Raw genomic sequence first — 21,214 nt, 5'->3', positions numbered from 1 at the left:
TTATAAAACAAGAACAGGGCACACTGAAAAGGAATGTTCCCAGACCAAGAGAGAGATCCTGTCTGTGGAGATCAGCAGAGCGGGAAGTACAGGAAACATACGCTGCTAGAGAGTGGGAGGCAGAAAGGGGAGAGGAGGACAAGGTTGTGGGGAGAAGGAGCTTCAGGCAGAGGGAGATGCAGGAGCCAGGCCTCGTGGGCGCTGCCTATAGGGGCCCGTGCGTCCCTGGCCTGGCGTCCTCCACCCAGCAGACCAGACCAAGTCCTGCCTTGGCCACTCACCATCCTGCCCCCCACTGGAGAAGCGCCCAACCTGCCCTTTGCCCCATGGGTCAGGGACAAGCTGTCTAATTTTCCTTTGGCTGACTCCATGTTGAAAGTGATTCTTTGTCCCCCAGAGTAGGCGATAGATACAGGAAGGCATTGTGTGCAGGTGTGCAGGCTGTATTCCCTCCCGTGGGGGCAGGGGTGGGTGGGCGGGGGCACCAGTGTTTGTCTTCCCGACCCCCAGATAGCCCTGGATGGTGACCTGACTTCCAGCCACCCAAGCCAGAGTGTGCTGCTACTGTTTTGTCTTGAGAAGCGACCTTAGCGTGTAGTTCAGGGTTGACCCTGGAAAATATTAGTCATGGAGACAGGGACTCCATGAGGGCCTGGGCTGATGGATGTCTCAGACCTGAGAAGCAGTCAGCTAGCTCATCGCTGCATCCTGGGAGCGGCGGCTCTGACTCCCAGAAATGCTGACGGTGAGACCAGCCTGGCCCAACACGTGGACACCAGGTCATGGGCACAAGGATGGGGAGAGGCAGGCAGAAGGCCAGAGCCCTACAGCACAGGCAGTGGAGGGTGGACTGAGGCCCAGTGTGGGCCATAGCGTCAGCACCAGCATTCGCCTCCAGGGGTACCAGGCAGGGCCAGGCTCTCGGCCCCTCACCCTTATACTCTAGATCTTCTCGACCTTTTGAAAACTGTATGTTCTCAGATGAGGGTTAATCAAGACACTGTGTCCTAAAACCACCTGCTTAGGTTACCGTGGATCTTTCTTTTTTTTAAAGGTCCAGTTGAAGTTCACCCAATGGGGTCTTGAGAAAAAAGAGAGAGGCGGGTCCCAGGGAAAATCGGTGAGTGACTGGCCTTCTGGGTGGCGGGGGCTGGGCAGCGATCTGCAAGCCGGACCCCCACTGTGCTCCCCGGAAAGCCCCGTGGTGGGAGCCCCAAAGGGGATCTGCTTGACGATAGGGCAAATAAGCTGCAGGCGGCCTCCGCCCACTGAAGAGGACCAGAGACCCCCTCGTGTGTGCCTCCCAACACGCACAGAAATGTTTGAGATGCCTCCTTGGCTTGACTTGAACCCAACCAGACGAACAGCAGTAAGACAGGGAACATTCCATTTGTGGAGGGATTTTAAACGCTGGGTTTGACTTTTCTTTATAAGCCCCTCAGAACACAATCAAGAGAAACCACGCATTTCGTTTCCGAAGGGTGTGGAGACGTGGTTCCGGAAGCTTCTAGAACCTTCCCTGGTGTCACTTCCCGGCTCAGGGGCTGAAGGTCAGGTGGGGAGAGGGAGATGATGTCTGGTAAGGGTGGATGGTGCTATCCCAGCCCCTCTCTGCTGCCGGCCAGCTCCAACGCCCTGTCCACCTGCCTGGCTCCTGGGTGCAGGTCGGCTGCCCTGTCATGGGGACAGTTTGTAAAGAGTGTTGGTCATACTTTTCCTGGAAAACTTGAGTGGGTGGGAGGTAGGACAGATTGGTCTCGGGTTCCTTCACAGGCCTTCAAGCAAACTGGGCTTCTCCCTCAAAACCTGGGTCAGACCGTAGACAAGAGGGGCCACGTTTGGTTTAAAAAAACAAGTGGACTTTTTGGTGGTTTCTCATGGTTTGGGCCCCCCCGGCCAACTCGATTCCATTCGGGATGTTCTAACATGTCCCTTAAACTTCAGATCCCCAACGAGTTTCAGACCGATAGGACACCTGGGTCAGCAGAATTGGGCCATCTCGTTAGCGCTCCTTCCCTGCCGCATAGCCCAGCCTCGCCGGCCCGCGCAGCAAGAGCCTGGGCCGCTCACCCCAAGTTATTATTCCATCTCCTCGGGACTAGCTGAGTGATGTGTATCTGAGAAGCGAGATCCTCACCAGATTTGACAACTGCCAGGAGAGGAGCCCACGGGAGTGATGGGGCAGGGCGGGTAACCCCACTGAGGTGTTGGCTTGTGGGGGGATCTTGCCGACCCGGGAAGGCACGTGATAGCTCTGGACTCTGATATTGGCCATAAAACAAGGTCTCCTGTCCTGACTCGCACACCCGCCGAGGCCTTCCTCAACCTCTGGGTCCAGGAAACACCCTTCCAAAAGCCCTCAGGCCAAGGAAGCCCTCGCTCCTTTGTGCTCCCCGTCTCTCACAGCACCCCATTTCGCTGCTGTCCAGGGATCTAACCGGTCAGGCCAGGGGCTTTCCAAGGCCCAGGGATGTGTCTTGCCGCCCCCCCCCACCAGGATGCCTCCCTTTGGCTCCCGCCTTGAGCCCCTCCTACCACAAAGCCTCACGTGACTGTGACCGGTGCTTCTCAGACCCCAGACAGGGCAGCGACCTCGGAGGACAAGCGTCTAACACTGAAAGGCGTTCGTTGATGGGGGCAACCGTTCTCAGTGCCTAGAAAACACGGACTCCCTCCTTTGACTTTTTCCCCAGCAAGCAGGCCCCCCCTTATCCCGCTTCTGCCCTTTCTTTTGAAAACTGTACCCCAAAAGGAAGATAACAAAATCCTCCCCGCGAGAAGATTCTTGGCCCCAGTGGCAGATCAAAGAAAATGTTACCCAGCTGGGCGTGGGTCTCAGTCTATAGACGTCCAGTTCCGAGGCACTGACTCTCGTCCGTCTGAACAGATTCCTCGGCAAGGGTTCACACCAGGGAAACGGGATTCACTGCAACTCGGGCTGCTGTGGATAAATGGGCTTTCTAGGTGACACATCCAGAAACTTTCATCTCCCTGGACCTACCCTGTGTCGTACTTCCTCAGCCTACCGCACAGTCCCATACAAGGCACGGAGAGTGCTGACATTTTTTAAGTCGACTGAGAAAATAGATCGTTTGTGTTTGCCGGTAAGACGTCGACGGTGTGTGTGTGTGTGTGTGTGTGTCCGTAGCTACACATCCAAAAATTAACGACACACAACAGTGAAAGCGATGTTATTTGGTTAAGACCGAAAGCATTGTGTGGGAGGGAGGGGGTGGAATTAGAGGCTGATACGGTAGGTGTTTCAGATGTCAGATCTCTGTGATAATGGGAAGGAAGGGAAAGACGAGAAATGCCTCCTTCAGAAAATACCCATTCATCATTTTCTCTTTTGCAAACACTGAAAAAAGCCAGAGACGCTGTGAGCCTTTCCTTGAGAGGTACCCTTCAGTTCCCAGAGAGATGAAGTTTGGTCCAATGTCAAGGTTACTAAGGAAACGCCGCGTGCTTATGAATCACAAAGCAAACAGACATATAAAACTTGAGTAAATCATTAATTCATTATATTATTATTGATGGGGTCTGGAGTGGCTTACATATTCCTTCTCTATTCCAAGTTCTCAAAAGTTTTCTTTCATCACAGAGCAAACACTCGGATGGCCACTTTATGGGTAATTATTCCCTCTCGGCCTCGCTCTAGAGACGGAGGAGGACTGGCTCTTGGATTTTAATGGATCAAAGAAAATGGTCAGCCAGGCAAGGGACGTGTGCTTCGTGGTGTGTGAGTGTGTGAGTGTGTGTGTGTGTGTGTGTGTGTTTTAAATGGGCGGCTGTGGTTTCTGTAGAGAATGGAAAATGCATTAAGGAGAGTTTGACTTAAACACAAAGCAACCTTTCCGTTTGACAAACAGATCAGAGTAGAGGTAAAGCCACGCTGTCTGACCCGGGATGATGTCCAGATTTCGCGGCTCACAGACGGGGCTGGGAGGAGGTGTGAGTCACCCATGGCAAGGGTGCTGCGGAGATGGGAAAGGTCTCCGCATTGATGCAACCTGGGAGGGACGTGGCCGGGGCCGGAGGAGGCTGTGGTCGCGCCGGGAGGGAGTGTCTCTGCTTTCCTTTATTCCAGGCGCCCCAGTGAGTCAGCATTTTCCCCTCCTGCGCCCACCAGGCCCGGGGGTCACCACCAAGGTTAGCGAGAGGTGAACTGCCCCAGCTGGGTTTTGCCTCGGGCCCTCCTCGTAGATCCAGACCACCTGCATAGAAACCCTCTTCACCACTGCCTCCTCCTGACCCCAGGATTGCAAGTGCCTCGTCTGAATAGTGTCTGTGATCGTTGCCACCCGGCAAGTGCGAGGCTGGGGACAGGCCCTCTGCCGCACGGCCGAGCCCGGGGAGCGGGGAGTACCGGCCAACAGCAGGACAAGCTCACGGTGCGCCGTCCACCTGAGCCGTGTGATCCGAGCTCGTGACTTAACCTCTCTGGGCCTCTGTTCGTCCTCCATCTGCCAAGGTCAGCACAGAGCCTGCCTGTCATGGCCAATTAGGGGCACCCCCCTCCCCCCGGTGGATCGGTGAGCATCGCGGATGTTTGAGCCACCAGGGAAGCCGGGGTCAGCCTGGTGGGCGACGTACCGCTTTGTGGCTCCTGGTCTGGGTGCCGGGAACATTCAGACCTTCAGCAGACCTTTAACTGAGGTGGTGCTTCAGGCCTCGTCCCTGCTGCCCCTTCTCTGCGGGCCCCAGAGGAGAAAGCGCTTGTGTCCCATCACCCAGCAGGTTTGGAGAGAAGTCTCATGCCGGAGGCCCAGCTTGGACCCCCGCGGTGAGAACCACTTCATGAAATGGCGACCAGGAGAGGGGTGTCAGAAACGTCTCCAAGTTAAATAAACACGGTCCTCTCAGGGACGCGCTGGGGGAAGGGAGACAGGAAAGCCGCAGCCAAGGTGGTGTGTGAGCTAGAGGTGCCTGGAAACCCAGGTGGGAGCAGAGAGGCTCTGGTAATTCATGCTTTAAGGATGGAACCAGGGAAAGCTTCCTGGAGGAAGTGGCCTTTGAGGTAGGTCTTGAAGAATGAAGAGAAGCTGAGGGAGTGAGGCAGTGGAGGTGGGGGAGTGCAGGGTGGTGGCTGTCCTCCGACACCGACACCGGGGCACAGAGGGGCAGCAGGAGGGAGAGGGGGAGTCTCTGTTTTCCCTACCCCAACCTCCCCATCAGTACTCTTGGTCCTTGGAGAGCTCCGTAGGCAAGCAAGGAGGAAATGTCATCATCAAGTCCTGAGGTCTCTGAGGGTAAAACCGCCCTAAGCCTCCTTAAACCCAGGGGCCGGGGCAGGGCCTAGGAAGTTCTGTGGGTTTTCTCTTCTCGGGGTGCCCTGCCTTCAAGGGGGCAGTCAATACTGTAGACTCTCAGACCTTCTGGAACAGGCCCACATCGGAAGGGCACTCAGCCTTCGGAGGTGGAGGAGACCGAGGGGGCAGGGGGGGGTCTGGGAGGCTCCGCGGGAATGTGTTGGGGCCCAGAAGGCACCTCACCTGCGGGCCTTTCCCGGGTTGGACATTTCCGTGGATTCCAGCCTGCGTTCTGGCTGTTCCCTGAGGTCGCAGGGGAGCCCCACGGTGTGAGGATGGCCAAGCTGGAGGTCCGACTGCACAAAACCCCCAGGTTTTGCTCTGTGGTTCCTAATGGAGCAAGTAGCCGAGTCACCAGGACACGGAGATCCTGACTCCGAAGGCCCCAGGGTGGGGCCCATGAAAGTGCGGTTTCAGCCACCCTGCGGGTGACAGAGCCTGCGACAGGTGGCCTGGGCGTGGGGCTGGTGCTGTCCCTGGCGGTGGCTGGGTGGGCAGGAGCCGCCCGCCCTGGGAGCACAGAGCCGACGGGGCTGGGCTCCCCCGGGTTTGGGTGTGGAGACCACACGTCTGGGGCACGGAGAGAGCAAAGTGCTTGGAGCTGTGGACCTAGAGACCACATCCTCTTTGCTCCCCAAAGTCGTGTTGATATTAAGCATGAAGTTCCCTCGCACTACAGCTTCCAGACCCCGTCCACCGCATGCTCTCCAAGCACCAAGTGATAGAGTTCAGGATCAACCCCCGCTCCTCCTCCCGTCCCAGAAGGGTCTGTCTAGTCTCGACCCAAACGTGGACGGAAGTGTGCCTGTCTTCCCCCTCGCCTTCCAGTGAAATGCTTTGTGCTTGGGTCATTGTTTTTAGGTTGGATATTTGCACTGTCCCCTTCGTGCGAGTAACAGATTCTAATCTGTGTCCTCGTTTTGCAATCCAGAAACTCCCCTAGATGGGGACCCTGTGTCTTCAGAGGCTCGTCCGCCTGCCGCTGTGAGACTGGGGGACTGGGGGGATGGGAGATGGGGGGGCCGCACGGTAAACTGAGGAACGGCTGCAAAGCTTTCTGCAGAGGTCCACGTACTGTGCCCCACGTTACTAACATTCTGCTTTGTTGGCAGCTCCCAAACAGATTCTTTCCGCGGGGAATCAGCCCTCACACAACATGAATGGGCTCGTTTTATATCAGAAGGCTAAATTTTAACTGACAAATTGGACAGGTTCCCTAAGGCGAGGGTTACTAAGCTTTGTCATTCTCACCAAAAATGTGATTTATAATATATTCCTATTTGCTAGACACTCCCGTTCCCAAGAATGAAGACCCAGCGCAGAAACAGGAGGTCTACGTACTGTCTTGACCCCATACAAAAGCAGCCCTGGCCAGAGTCTCCGCGAGCGTAAAAACAGGTGTGCATAAATCGGGATTCCGCAGAGCCAAGCGAGTTTAATTTCATTAAGTTTTAATGATAGTTTAAGCAGTCCAACACTTAAAATTCAGGGCAGGACAAGAGGAACCCACAATTTACTTCAGAATTTTATATTCTAAAGGAAAGACCTGAGGGTCTGACGAAAGCGATTCTGTTTCCTCCGCTTCTCGTGTATGAAGATGACAACCGCCTCTGTTGTCCCCTAAATGGTGTGATGTTTATGGCCCCAGACCACGCCAGCTATCTCAGACTCAATCCGCACCTTCGGCCAAGCCTTCTCGGAGAGCCTTTGTGAAAACCACACACGGAAGAGCAGGGTTAAACCATCCGCCGCCTGAAAAGTCCAAGTTAAAGTTGCCAACTCATTTCGCCCGAGATAACCGGCGGGGCTCGGAGCTAAGCGGGGAGGAATGGGTTTGATCTCCGAATCTGATTGCTTAGCAGAAGTCAAGCAGCCAATTTTTCAACAATGTCTCCATATCATGAAACTTCCTAAAAATCTTCAAGAGGGTAACCTGAGCTTATGAAAAATGATCCTGAATGTCACTAGGACAAAGCTTCCCTTCCAAGATGTAATTAGGGGAGCTTGGAGCACGCCTTTCATATTTTACTTGACAAGCATCTTTTTTTTTTCTTTGTTCTGTCTGCCCTGCAGAGCTCCAGCCGGGCTCCACCATTTCTTTGTCGAGGGGAATGGTTCAAAAAAACGAAAACAAAAACAAAAAAAAACACCATAGTTATATAAGTAATTATTTAAAGCTGAATCCATCTGATAGGAATGTTCATTTTACCCAACATCTCTGCGTGTGTGTGTAAATATAATACTAGCTTTTCTAGGTGGTATGTGTCTGGGTTTTAATCGTATGTGGTTGAGTCGATAAGTGCTTTGTCCAGAAATGTACCGACTACATGAGCAAAGGATTGCTAAGGAGAATGATGTAGGCTTTCGGCTCCGCTGAGAGGTGTCTGGCAAGTAGACCCCCAAGGTGCCCAGGCTGGTCAGAGCTGGCCTGGGTTTCTGTCCTGGGCACTGCATAGGATGGTAGAAATATCCACGACAAATGGAAAACGTTCCCTAAGGGACTGGGATGCTGAGAAGTCTCGGAACTCCCAGGTGAGTTTCTGTAAGCTCCGCACGAATGCGTTTGGGGCTGAATCAGTCTTTGTGTGTTGGGGGGTGGCGGGGGGGGGGGGCGGGCGGCGCCGTCCAAGCCCCCAGGACGTGAGCTGCGTCTTGGTCTCTGCCCACTAGATGTCAGCAGCAGCCTCCCTCTTCCAGGTGTGACAACCAAATGGTCTCCAGACGAATGTCCCCTGAGGGGCAAAATCGTCCTCGGTTGAGAGTCACTGGTCTAAAGAATGAAGGAAGTTGGGCATATTTAGCCCCCAAATGACAGTATTTACAGGGAAGGTAAAAACTCTTTGCAGGTACGGAATAAAAAGAATTATTCTGAACTGCTTCAGACGGCCAAGCAAAGACAAATGGGGTAGAATTGTAGAGAGGCCAAAGGAAAGGGAGAAACTTCTGGAAGAACTGCTCAGCTCCCGTCCCCAAGGTGCTTCTGTTTAGACCGGGTTAGAGTCTGACTCAAGACCCAGGGCTTTCTTGGAGCACTTCGCCCCGGCAAAGCGCCGTGCTGATACCCCGGCATCCGTGACCGGAGCTAGTCTTCGGCTGGCGGCAAAACAGAGAGTTTGAAGGTGGACCTCCTGCCCCGGGGAGGCTGCCCTTCCTCCACACTCCCCCCGGCTCCACAGGGAGGGCAGGCAGGACGGCCAGCGTGGGGCCTGGCTGCCGACGGGAACCCAGAGCATAGGCGTGGAAGCAAGGACCCTCCCCTGCCTCCCAACGGACGCAGAGGCTCTGGTCTGGAGTCTCCCCGCTGGTGTCTGAGCCAGGACCGGGATCCAGAGTTCTCCTAGCGTGGGGTAAGGTGAACTCAAGCAGGTACGCTCCTGGCCCAGGTTCTCCTTGCCCTCCGCATCCTGAGCTCGAAGAAGCCACCGGCCTGAGCCTGTCCCCTAAGCCGGGCGCACTTCCTCAGATGGGCACTAGGTGGCACTCCGTGGCCTCAAATGCCGGGCTCCCTTGGCCCTGGACTCCGGCCGGACTTCCCGCTTTCCTCCTCTCTGCCTTGGGCACAAACATTCCAAAATCCCCCATGACAGAGGTTTTTGCTTTCCTGCTAAATGGCCTCCCCTCTTTGCTCCCTGCGCCTGCGTCCAGGATGAGCTCCCCCTGCCCTTCGTAGGGCAGCTGTGCCGGTTGTGGTGCCAGAGAACAAGCGGCCAGGCCTCTCCAGGGACTGTGGCCGCTCCTGCCCCCCCCCCCGCATGTTGTTTGTCCCCCGCACCTCCCCCCCAAACATCTTCCTTCTCACGGTTGCCTAGGAACGCCAGCTTCTTCCTTCTGTCTCGCCTTCTCTACTGCACACCCCGGAAATCTCCCACCACTCTGTCCCCGGCGCCACGTAACAAAGCGTGTGGCTGGATGTCCGGTGTTCAGGGTCGATGACACTGAGGGAAAGAAACGAAGGAAAGAAACATCCTAAGCACAGACACGGGAGGCAGGAAACAGGTTCAAAGCCAGGAACAATTTCAACCGTAAAAGCGAGGACCGCTGGGAGGTGCGTGTCCGCAGAGAGGAACGTTGGGTCTGGCAAGAGGCTGGCTTGGGGGCTCCAGCGGGGGTGCCGGTGTCCACCTGCATCATAAGTGGCGCCTTGGCAGGGCTGGGCTAGCGAGCACCCCAGGTGCGAGGAAAGGTGTGTGCGGCTGCTCGGAGGCAGAACGGAGAGATGCCTGCACAGAGCTAACAGCCTTTAGGCGACAGCGGGGTAGCTGGGGCCTCCCGTGGGTTCGGGGGCTGCTCCAACCCCTCTCCCACCCAGGCCTCACTTCCTGTCCCACATCTCCCACCACGGTCTCCTCCCCCAGAGGCCGAGGTGACACATGACCAGTTAGTTGACGTTTTTTTCTGGGTGTTTCTGCTTGTCTTGGTGGGGTTTCTATGTAGCATAAAAATAAGAGAAAATAAAGTTGGGAAACGCTGAGGAAGGGGAAGGGTCATCGCAGACGGGGGTCCAGCCGTGGGACACTCAGCCCAGGACATCGAGTTCTGTGACTATCCCGAGAAGGCAGATGACAGAGATCTCCGTGCATTCGGGGAACGTGTGGACGACCTTCGGGCAGTGGTGTGAAGTCGTGAAGGGTCTGATGATGGTAACAGCTAAAAGGACCAGGCACTCACTGCGTGTGCCGGGCTCTGTTCTCAGAGGCCCCAGGCCCGCCCGCTAAATGCTCACAGTTCCCCCATGACACGGTCCTATCAGCACTGTCCATCCCCACCCTTCAGCCGTGAAAACTGAGTCACATCAAGGTTGCATGTCCAGGGACACAGCTGCTGGCGCCAGAGACGGGGACCCGGGTGTGAGCAGCTTCACTCCAGAGCTCCTGCCTCAGCGACCGTCTACACGGGCCAGCCTCCACTAAGTGGGTTCTGAATGATAGGAACACAATAGCTTTGAAGGGAGAGGGTTCTCCTTGGATCCAGACTGAAGGAGCCCATGATGGAAGCAGGTACCTGTTAGCAAGCCAGGACGAGCCCTGGCGAGCTTGCTGGAGACTAAAACACCCTCATTTACAAGGTCCCTTCACGTGCCTCACTGTATTTGATTCTCCCAACAGCCTTGGGCCGGGGACAAAGCAGATATTAGTAACCCCATCTGATGGAGGAGGACACGGAGACTCAGAAGCTGGGTGCGCGGCTCGTCGGGGCTGCAGCCGGACCTAATTCTGGCCCAGAGCCTATCACACCATGCAGTGCCCTGCTGGTAGGGCTAGGGCTGGACCAGGTCTCCCAGAAGGGGAGCCAGGGTACGGCGGGTACCCATGACGTGTCAGGCGTGCTAAGAGCTAATGTCAACGAATATTCACGATTTCCACTGAGGCTGAGTGAAGGGACGTGTGTGCGGCCCCCCATGGAGCTGGCCGAGCCCCACCGAGGACCCCCATCGGCCCGGCTGCACAGCCGTCTGCCGTTTCTACCCCATCCCAGGACTTCTTCCTCGCACCGCCACGGACTCAGCCCATTTCTCAACCCTCACTTCTCAGATCTGTGCTGCCAATTCTCTGGGTCGGATTTTAGCTCTGCAAATTGCAAGAAGGGGCTTAGCTCACAACAGTTATGGACAGAATAATTCACGAGGCTCCTCCGTCGTGGAGGACGTTGGGAGCGAAACCAGCAAAGAAGAAGAGGAAATGAGTGACATAAAAATTGGGGGGTTGGGAAGACAATGATAGGGTGGTTAGGGAAGGGAAGGATTTGGTAGAGAGAAAACAAGCTCCGTTTGCGAAATGTTCGGTCGTCGGAGGCGGCCAGAGCTCGCCCCGTGTCAGGTGGAGGGCAGAGCGGAACCACCGGAACGGAGGCGAAGAGGTGAGGGCCGGAGGGTCCATGCGTGCGTCATCGGGAGGTCGGACAGAGCCCCAGAAACCAGGCAGCGGGGCCCCAGAGAGGAAGGGAGGCAAGTGAGCGGAGGAGACGGGAGGGGCAGCCAGCTCCGTGCAACGCTCCCCACCCCTCCTCCTCGCCCGTGACCTTCACCTCCGCTCCCCTCCGGCCGCCCACACCCCGGCGGGGCCTTGTCATCACCCCGCGGGCTCCAACCGCACTCCGGGATCCCACTCCCTGACCACAGCTTCCGAAGCTGCCAGTCCTCTCCCGCCTCCGTCCCACCACACCCCCCACTGACCTCACCCCGAGCTCCGCTCCCTGGACTTTCCCATGCGGACCAGCGCCTCCTGACTCCCCATCTGCAGACCTCCAGACCGCACAGGACATCCTCACAGGCGTTGCCTTGCCAGTGCCCTCAGCTGCTTTGCCCCTCTGTCCTTCCGCCCGGCTCATCCGGCCCAGCTCCAGTCGGGGATTTGCAAGTCACCTGTCTTCTCTGCCCCGCACCAGCTTCTGCGCTCCAGCGGAGGAAATCCCACACCAAGGATGTCTGGTGCCCACAAAGCCGCGGTGCCCGGAGTCAGCTGCTGGCTCCCCACAGCCCCCCCTCCCGCTCTACTCAGCATCAGTTTCCAACCTCCAACATCTCCCCCACCCCACCCCCCCCGCCGCAGATGGCTCTGCCCGTGGATCACGCAGGGGCTCCGGGCTGCCCCCACCCGCGCGTGCGTGTGCCTATGTGGGCGCCACGCTCAGAGCTCTGTTCCTGGGTCTCCCCGGTATCCTCGCAACGGCCCCCTGCACGCTCACTTTGCAGAATGGGGAACCAGAGGCTCATCGGTGGCCCTCGGGCTCCACAGCCTGCGGGCAGTCGAGGAGGGTGCGTCCGCAGGGCCAGGTGCTGTGCTCGGTGCTACAGGTGTGATAACCAACAAGGTAGACAAGGTCCCACTCTCGTGACGCTTGTGCTTCAGAAGGGCAGACCATGCATGCGTAAACAGATGACTGTATTAAATAATTATACGCTGTGTTAAGTGCCAGGAAAGGAAGATGCCAAACTCGTGGCCGGGAATGCTTGGACAGGGTGGTCCTCGGAGACCCCCGAAGGGAAAGTCCACCGACGGCCTCCTGTCCCTACTCACTACCCACTCGTCCTGTTCAATGGTGGCGCCCACCCCCTGCTCTGGATGCCATCTTTGGCAAGGTGATGTCACCCGCGCCGGGAGCAGGTGTCTCCTGTGCCGATGACAACCTTCGTGGGCTGAGATACTAAGGCCCCGAGGTGGGAAGGTAGCGGGGGTTTTTCTGGGCTCAGTCATTCATCCAGGAAGGAGACGCATCCTTGGAGACCTGGATCCCCAGCCTTGGGCAGGATCCTCCAGTAGAGACAGTCCTCTACTGGAGGACTTGCTGCAGTCCTCCAGTAGAGGATAGAAGGAGGATACAACTGAGTCAGGTGAGTTCAGTTCCATCCAACAAATAGTTACTGAGCATCTTGTCCCTGGTTGGGTTCCCCCGGGAGTTGGGGACAGAGAGCTGGGTGCGGCTTATTGTGAAGTGTTCTCGGGATCGACGCCTGTGGGGAGTCCAGGAGGCAGGACTCGGGAGGGAGAAGATGGGACGCTGGTGGGGGTAGTAGCTGGGTCAGCCTTAATGCAGGCTTCCATCCCCCACCGCCTTCCCCTGCCCCGTGCAGCTGGGCCCACACCTAGTCTCCATCCCGGCCACCACGGCTCATCAGCTCGTGAGAATATGGTGCCCATCCCAGGGTAGCTGATGACAAGGGCTGGTGGCCAAAGTCCTTCTCTCTGCTTGGCTGTTTAGGGCCCTTCCTGTGTCGGAGGCTTCCTGGCGGGCGGTCAGATGGGACACAGACATCTTTTATCTTGGTGCTCGTTGTTTTAGGTTCATTCACCTCTTCCTCCTTACATCTTTTTGTTCCCAGTGTTCTTTCAGACCCCGGACCAGGCCACCAAGCCCTGTGCCCCAGCTCCCCAGTCTCTGTGTAGTCCTACTTGGGGCCATTTCTTTCTCCACCTGAAATGCCCGCGAGGCCCTCCGCCCGAAGCTCTGTCCCTTCACACGTCGGCTCACCACTGTCTACTGGCCGCCCCTGGAGGGAGCTGCCTTACAGCCTCACCCGTCTTTAGGCTTGTCCCCGCATACCAAAGGCAGTAAGCAGGAGAGCCGCCCTCCAAAGATGGCCCTGTCCTAATCCCTGGACCCCGTGAATACGTTAAATTGCACATTTTAATTGGCAAAGAGGCACCTAAGGTTGCAGATGACATCAGGGTTGGTGACTCGAGATGGGGGATGATCCTGAATGACCTGAGTGGGCCTCGTGGCCTCACAAGTGTTCTTGTAAAGTGAGAGTCCGCGTGAGCAACAGAAAAGGAGATGGGACGTGGGTTGCCGAGAACCAGAGGGAGGTCAGTGCATGAAGGCCTCCACCCTCCAGACTCTGGAGGAGGAAGGAGCCATGCGCCCAGGGACACGGGTGGCCTCTAAACCTGGAAAAGGCAAGGAAACAGATCCCGCCACTCCCCCCTCACCCCACCTCCCGGGTCTCTACAAGGAATGCAGGCCTGCCCCCATCGATACCATGTTAGCCCAGGGAGACCCATTTCAGTCTTCCCAGCTCCAGACCCGGAAGAGACTAAGTTTGTGTTGTTTCAAAGCCACTAAGTTGGTAACGATTCACGACCACGCCCGCCAGAAATGAAGATCGCACCGAACAATCCCACCAGGGAGCCAAGCTGGCGGGGGCCCTTCTCCTTCCGATCCTAAGGGCCTCCCATGCATGTGGCCAGAGGTGGGGAGAGCTTAGGGACAGGTGACAGTGCCTCAGCCGTAGTGGGCCCGAGTCCGGGCAACTTGCCGGCGCTACCTTTGCCCTCTGCCCTTGCTAGTGCTCCAGCCCGGACGCATGTTTTCCACCTTACGGGGAGCTGCTGTTGGCGCCGTGGAGGGCTGGGTAGACTGCAGGTCCCGATGGGCACCCCCGGCCACGTACACACTCGCTGTCACGGGCAGGTGCTCCCATCGCCCGGGGCCCGACAGCGCGCCACCGGCTTTCTTCCTCTAACAGTCTGATGAGTTGGGTAGACTTTCCCAGCTGTGTAATCATCACAACATCCCCATTTCAGAATATGTCCATTATCCCCCCCAGATTTCCCTAGTGTCCATTTGCAGTCACTCCCTATGCCTCCCCCTCCACCTTGGACGAATACAGATCTACTTTCTGTCTCTATGGTTTTCGTCTTTTCTAGAAATCGCGTAGAAATGGAATCGCAAGATATGTCGTCTCTTTTCGGTCTGGCTTCTTTTGCTGGCCATACTGTTGTTTTCATCCGTGGCGGGTATCTCTCCCATCTGGCTGGCCTGGGCTCAAACAGCTCCTCACCCCATGGGAGCTCTGGGGACAGTCAAGGCCACAGCTCTTTGATAGCTGTTCCTTGTCTTGCTTGGTGGACTCTCACCTTATGCAGGCACGCACGGCTTCACGGTTAGTCAGAGACTTGAGCAGATTCCTATCTGGTTTCTGGAGCTGGTTCTCTGCAGAGTTCCCACCTCCGCAAATTCCAGCCACTTCGGTTTGCCATCTGCCGTCTCTGTCTCCTTAGCGTGGTGATGCTGGCTCGCTGAGTTCCCTGCTTCCGGCGCTATGATGTGGAAAGTTAGTCCGGGCAGGGAGGCCAGGAGATCAAGCATTTTTGCCCTCTCGGGGATCTCAGGGCTATGTGGCCTGTTATTCAGTGTCTTAAAAATGCAGGGTTTTGGGGCGCCTGGGTGGCTCAGTCAGTTAAAGCATCTGACTCTTGACTTTGGCTCAGGTCATGATCTCAGGACGGTGGGATCAAGCGCCAATCTGCTTGAGATTCTCTCTCTCCCTCCCCCTCTGCCTCGACCTCCCACCCCCACAGCTAAGGCGCTCTCTCTATAACAAAGAAATAAATCTTTTAAAAAGTGAATTATTTTATTGATCTTCTTCTTTCATCTTTGTTATTTTCTTTCTTATGCCTGCCTTGGGTTTAATTTGCTTTTCTTTTTCTAGGATCTTAAGGCCAATGTTTAAACAATGTATTTGAGATATTTCTTCTTTTCCAAACCAGGCATTTAAAGCTACATTTCCTTCTAAGCAGTGACTGAACTTCATCCCACAAAACTATTTTTAAAATTTTTTAACTGAATTATAGTTGACACATAATTCTACATCAGTTTCAGGTATACAATGCAGTGATTCAACAGGTCTATAGATTATGCTATGCTCACTACAAGTGTAGCAACCATACCCTACAATTTTTTTTTTTTTTTTTGCAAAAGAAGCCAGAAGTTTGGATGTTAATTAAAATTTTTTCAGTGTTGAAGTATCAGCAATTTATTTTTTTTTAGATTGCATTTATTTATTTGACAGACAGAGATCATAAGTAGGCGGAGAGGCAGGCAGAGAGAGAGAGGAAGAGAAGCAGGCTCCCCGCTGAGCAGAGAGCCCGATATGGGGCTTGATCCCAGGACCCTGGGATCATGACCTGAACTGAAGGCAGAGACTTTAACCCACTGAGCCACCCAGGCACCCCAGCAATTGATTTTTTTAAATTTAAAAATTATTCATTTATTTTTAAAAATTTTCTTCCAAAAATTATTTATTTATTTTTATTTTTTATTTTTTAAAAGATTTTATTTATTTATTTGACAGACAGAGATCAAAGGTAGGCAGAGAGGCAGGCAGAGAGAGAGGGGGAAGCAGGATCCCTGCTGAGCAGAGAGCCCGATGTGGGGCTCGATCCCAGGACCCTGGGATCATGACCTGAGCCGAAGGCAGAGGCTTTAACCCACTGAGCCACCCAGGCGCCCCTCCAAAAAATTTTAAAATATTTTATTTCTTTATCTGACAGAGAGAGAGGGAGAGAAAGAGTGAGAGAACACAACCAGTGCGAGTGGGAGAAGCAGGGAGCCCAACACGGGGCTCAATCCCAGGACCCTGGGATCATGACCTGAGCCGAAGGCAGATGCTTAACTGACTGAGCCACCCAGGTGCCCCTTCTTCTAAATTTTTACTTAAATTCTAGTTAGTTAACATATAGTGTAATATTAGTTTCAGCAGTAGAATTTAGTAATTCATCACTTACATATAACACCCAGTGCTCATTACAAGTGCACTCTTTAAAACTCATCACCCATCTACCCATTCCCCACCCACCTCCCTCCATCAATCCTCAGTTTGTTCTCTATCATTAAGAGTCTCTGTGGTTTGTGTCTCTCCCTGTTTTTTCTTTCCCCCTTTCCCATATGTTCATCTGTTTTCTTTCTTAAATTCCACATATGAGTGAAATCATAGGTTATTTGTTTTCCCTGACTGACTTTTTTGGTAGTATAATACCCTCTGGCTCCATCCACACTGTTGCAAATGGAAAGATTTCATTCTTTTTGATGGCTGAGTAATATTCATGTGTGTGTGTGTGTGTGTGTGTGTGTGTACCACATCTTCTTTATTCATTCATCAGTCAATGGACACTTGGGCTCTCTGTATAGTTTGGCTATTTTTGGTAATGCTGCTATAAACATCAGGGGGCCTGAATCCCTTCGAAGCTGTATTTTTGTATTCTTTGGGTAAATACCCTGTAGTGCAATTGTTGGATCATAAGGTAGTTGTATTTTTAACTTTTTGAGGATGCCCCGTACTGTTTCTCAGAGTGGCTGCACCAGTTTGCATTCCCACCCAGTGGGTAAGAGTCTTTCCCTTTCGCCGCATCCTCACCAACATCTGTTGTTTCCTGTGCTGTTAAATTTAGCCATTCTGACTGTTGTGAGGTGGTATCTCATTGTGGTTTTGACTTGTATTTCCCTGATGATGAGTGATGTTGAACATTTTTTCATGTGTCTGTTGGCCATCTGGATGTCTTCTTTGGAAAAAAATGTTTATTCATCGTCTTCTGCCCATTTCATAACTGGACTATTTATTTTGGGGGTGTTTGATAAGTAGAGATTTTGGATACTAACTCTTTGTCTATTATGTCATTTTCAAATATCTTCTCCCATTCCATAGGCTGCCTTTTGGTTTTGTTGATTGTTTCCTTCACTGTGCAGAAGATTTTATCTCGATGAAGTCCCAACAGTTTATTTGTGCTTTTGTTTCCCTTGCCTCTGGCGAAGTGTCTAGGAAGAAGTTGCTGCAGCTGAGGTCAAAGCAGTTGCTGCCTCTGTTGTCCTCTAGGATTTTGATGGTTTCCTGTCTCATATTTAGGTCTTTCATCCATTTTGAATTTATTTTTATGTATGGTATTAAAAACTGGTCCAGTTTTATTCTTTTGCATGTGGCTGTCCAGTTTTCCCAACACCGTTTGTTACAGAGACTGTCTTTTTTTTCCATTGGATATTCTTTCCTGCTTTGGTGAAGATTAGTTGACCATACAGTTGCGTGTCCATTTCTGGATTTTCTATTCTGTTCCATTGATCTATGTGTCTGTTTTTCATGCCAGTTCCATACTGTCTTGATGACAACAGCTTTGTAACAGAGCTTGAAGTCCAGAATTGTGATGCCTTCAGCTTTGCTTCTCTTCTTCAGGATTGCTTTGGCTATTTGGGGTCTTTTGTGGCTCCATACAAATTTTGGGATTGTTTCTGTTCCAGCTCTATGAAACCTGCTGGTGGTATTTCGGTAGGGTTGGATTAAATGTGTAGATTGCTTTGGGTAATACAGACATTTTAACAATGTTTGTTCTTCCGATCCTTGAGCATGGGATTTTTCCCATTTCTTTGTAATCTTACACATTCGATACGACATTTTCATTACCAGTCAGTCCAAAACATTTTCTAATCTCTTCTGTGATTCCTTTTTGGATCCAAAAATTACTTAGAAGTTTGTTTTTAAGTTTTACAAATATTTGGAGGTGTTCTAGGTTATTTTATTATTACTGATTTATAACATTAATTTGCTGTAGTCAGAGAACGTACTCTGTAGGTTTTCAATCATTATGAATGTATTAAGACTTATGGCTCAGAATATGGTCTACCCATGTGTACTTGAAAAGAATGTGCATTCTATCATTGTTGGGTGTTGCATCATACAAATACCGAAAGAGTTTGAGAGTATTGTTCAGAAATTCTACATCATCATTCTACATAATTTTTGTCTAATTGTTCCAGCCATTGTAAAGATAAGAGTGTTAAAATTTTCAATTATGATTGTGGAATTTTCTGCTTCCCTTGAAATCTGTCAAGTTTTGCTTCATGTATTTGGAAACTTATTGGCAAATACACACTTATGATGATGACTACGTTTTCAGGAAGACTTTGTTCTTTCACCATTATTAAGTGTCCCTCTTTTTTTTTTTTAAGAGAGAGAGGGAGAGAGAGTGCATGTGCACCTGGGAGCAGGGTGGGGAGGGGGAGAGGGAGAGAATCTTAAGCAGAGCCTGATGTGGGGCTCAGTCTCACAATCCTGAGATCATGACCTGAGCCAAAATCAAGAGTCAACATGTAACCAACTGAGCCACCCAGGCACCCCATGAAGTGTCCCTCTTTTTCCCTGGTAAAACATTATCTTGAAATCTATTTTATCCAATGTTAATATAGCCCCACTGACCTTCTTGTGCTTATCATTCACATGGCTTATCTATTTCCCATCCATTAACCTCAGCCTGTGTCTTTATATAGTTGGCTTTAAAAAAATCCATTCCAATTATCTCTAACCTTTAATTAGAGTGTTTCTTCTATTACTATTTATTGACACGGTTAGGTTGGGTCTATCATTTTATTTTTGTCTTGCTGGTCTCTTCTATATTTTTGCTCCTTTGTCATTCCTTTTAAACTTTTTAGAATTTTTTTGAGGATTCTGCTTCAAATTTCCTGTTGATATCTTAGCTATAACTTCTTTGCATTTTCAATTCTTGATTTTTTGGTGGTTGCCTTTGAGAATACAATATGCGATGAGCTTGTGGGTCCATATCTCATCCATCTCCTCTGTTGTTATGTTTGACACATCTATTTACATTATAAAAGAATATATAATGTAATGTAAACACATTAGAAAAGAAAATGTTGTAATTTTTGCTATGAACCATTATATGGCTCATAAAACAATTAGAAAAGGAAAATAGAAAAAAATGGTCATTTGATTTTACTCAGATATTTACCATTTCTAATACTCTTCAGTTTTTTTCTGAGGAATTAAGTTTCTATCTGACATCATTTTCCTTGGCCCAAAGAAATTTCTTTAGTGTTCCTCATGGTGCAGTACTGTTGGGGAGGAATCCCTTTAGTTCTACTTTAGTTTAGTTCTCTATTTTGTTTTCATTTTTGAGTGGTGTTTTTTCTGGATACAGAATTGGGAGAATACAAGATTGACAGATTTTTCCTTCAGCAGCTTAAAGATGTCTCACTGTCTCCTAGACTCTATGGTTTCCAATAAGTCAGCCACAATTCAGATAATTGTTTTTCTGTCTATAATACATCTTTTCTCTCTTGATGCTCTCAGCGTGTACTCTTTTGCTTTGGCTTTCAATGGTGTGATGTGTTTTGACATAGGCTTCTTTGTGTCTGTTTTGCTTGGTGTTAGTTTAACATTTGTATCTGCATATTTCTATCTTTCATCAAACTTCAAAAATTTAGGTGATTATTTTTCAAGCACTTTTCTGCGTGTACTGTGTTCTCTTTTATCCTTCTGGTATTACAATTAGACTAGTATTTGAACATCTGACATCTCTAACAGGTTCCTGAGGTTCTGTTCATTGTTTTTTGTTTTTTTCCCCCCAACGTTTTCTCTTTCTCTTCCTGTTCTTAGACATGTTCTGTCTCACTTTCTCTCTCTCATCTCTTTGTTTCATTCAATTTCATTGATTCTTTCTTCTCTCATGTCTTTTTCAGGTCTACAATTTCCATTTGGTCCTTTCTTACTATTTTTTTTTCTGCTGGGATTATTTCTCTCTTGAGGTTTTTATTCATTGAAGTCATGTTTTGTTTTAATTCATCAAGTTTAGTTAGAGTATTTGCCTTTATCTTTTTGTCCATTCCAACATCTACTTCATCATATGGATGGATTTACTTAATTTTCTTTCCTCTTGAGAATGTGTTCCATTTTCTTGTTTCTAAAGTTAGGTACTCACTTTTCAAACTGCATAAAAATCATTCCTCCCTCCAATGCAGCTATTGCTAATCACAGCAGAATTATTGCCTGAAACACCAGTAGCCTATTGTCAATCACTCAATTATACCTTGAGCTTACCTACAATTTCCTGCCTACTCCTGTGTTCCTAACTAGCCCAACTGCCAAACAGCTTTCCGCCTCCTTGCTTTATCACTTCTGTTTACTCAATCTTATCTCATACATAGTTCAATGTCAACATTTATTGAGCTAACCAAAATAAATATATAACACGGGGTTGACCTAGAATATCTCAAGAATCTTCCCAACTGCCCAATTATGTAGGTATTGTTACTATTCCATTTTTACAGTGAAAAAAAAATAGGCTTAAAGGTTGGTTACTTATCCAAGGTCACATGTTAATTGATGAAAGCAGGATTGATACCAGACTGGTTTGTATGATTCTAGAGATCATGGTCTTTCCCAGAGATTGGCAAACCTTTTTCATAAAGTACCAAATGGTTACCATTTTAGGCTTTGCAGGACATACAGTCTCTGTCACAGCTACTCAACTCTGCCACTGTAGCCTCAGAGAAGCCATAGGCAATATGTAAATGAATGGGACAGTTTCCGATAACATTTACAAAAACAGTGGGAAAGATTTGGCTTTCAGACTGTAGTTTGCTGATCCCTGCTCTCAACAATTACAGTATTCTGTATTTTTTCCCCCTTTAATCTCTAAAGTTTTCAGTTCAACAAATATTTATAACATTGTTTCTAAGCACAAGGCACTGAGCATTGTCCTGGAGGGGATGAGGAAGACAAAGCTCTGCCTTGAGAGACCTCAGGTGCCAAAGATGGTACACAAACACATCCGTAGCACCAAGCTGACTACTCAGTGCCAAAAGAGGGGTATAGACCGACTAGAGATTTTCCTGAGGGACACATG

Source organism: Martes martes, assembly GCF_963455335.1.
Source record: "Martes martes genome assembly, chromosome: 8".
Lineage (NCBI taxonomy): Eukaryota > Metazoa > Chordata > Mammalia > Carnivora > Mustelidae > Martes > Martes martes.
The sequence above is the reverse complement of the archived record's forward strand: the minus strand, read 5'-3'. Positions refer to the sequence as shown.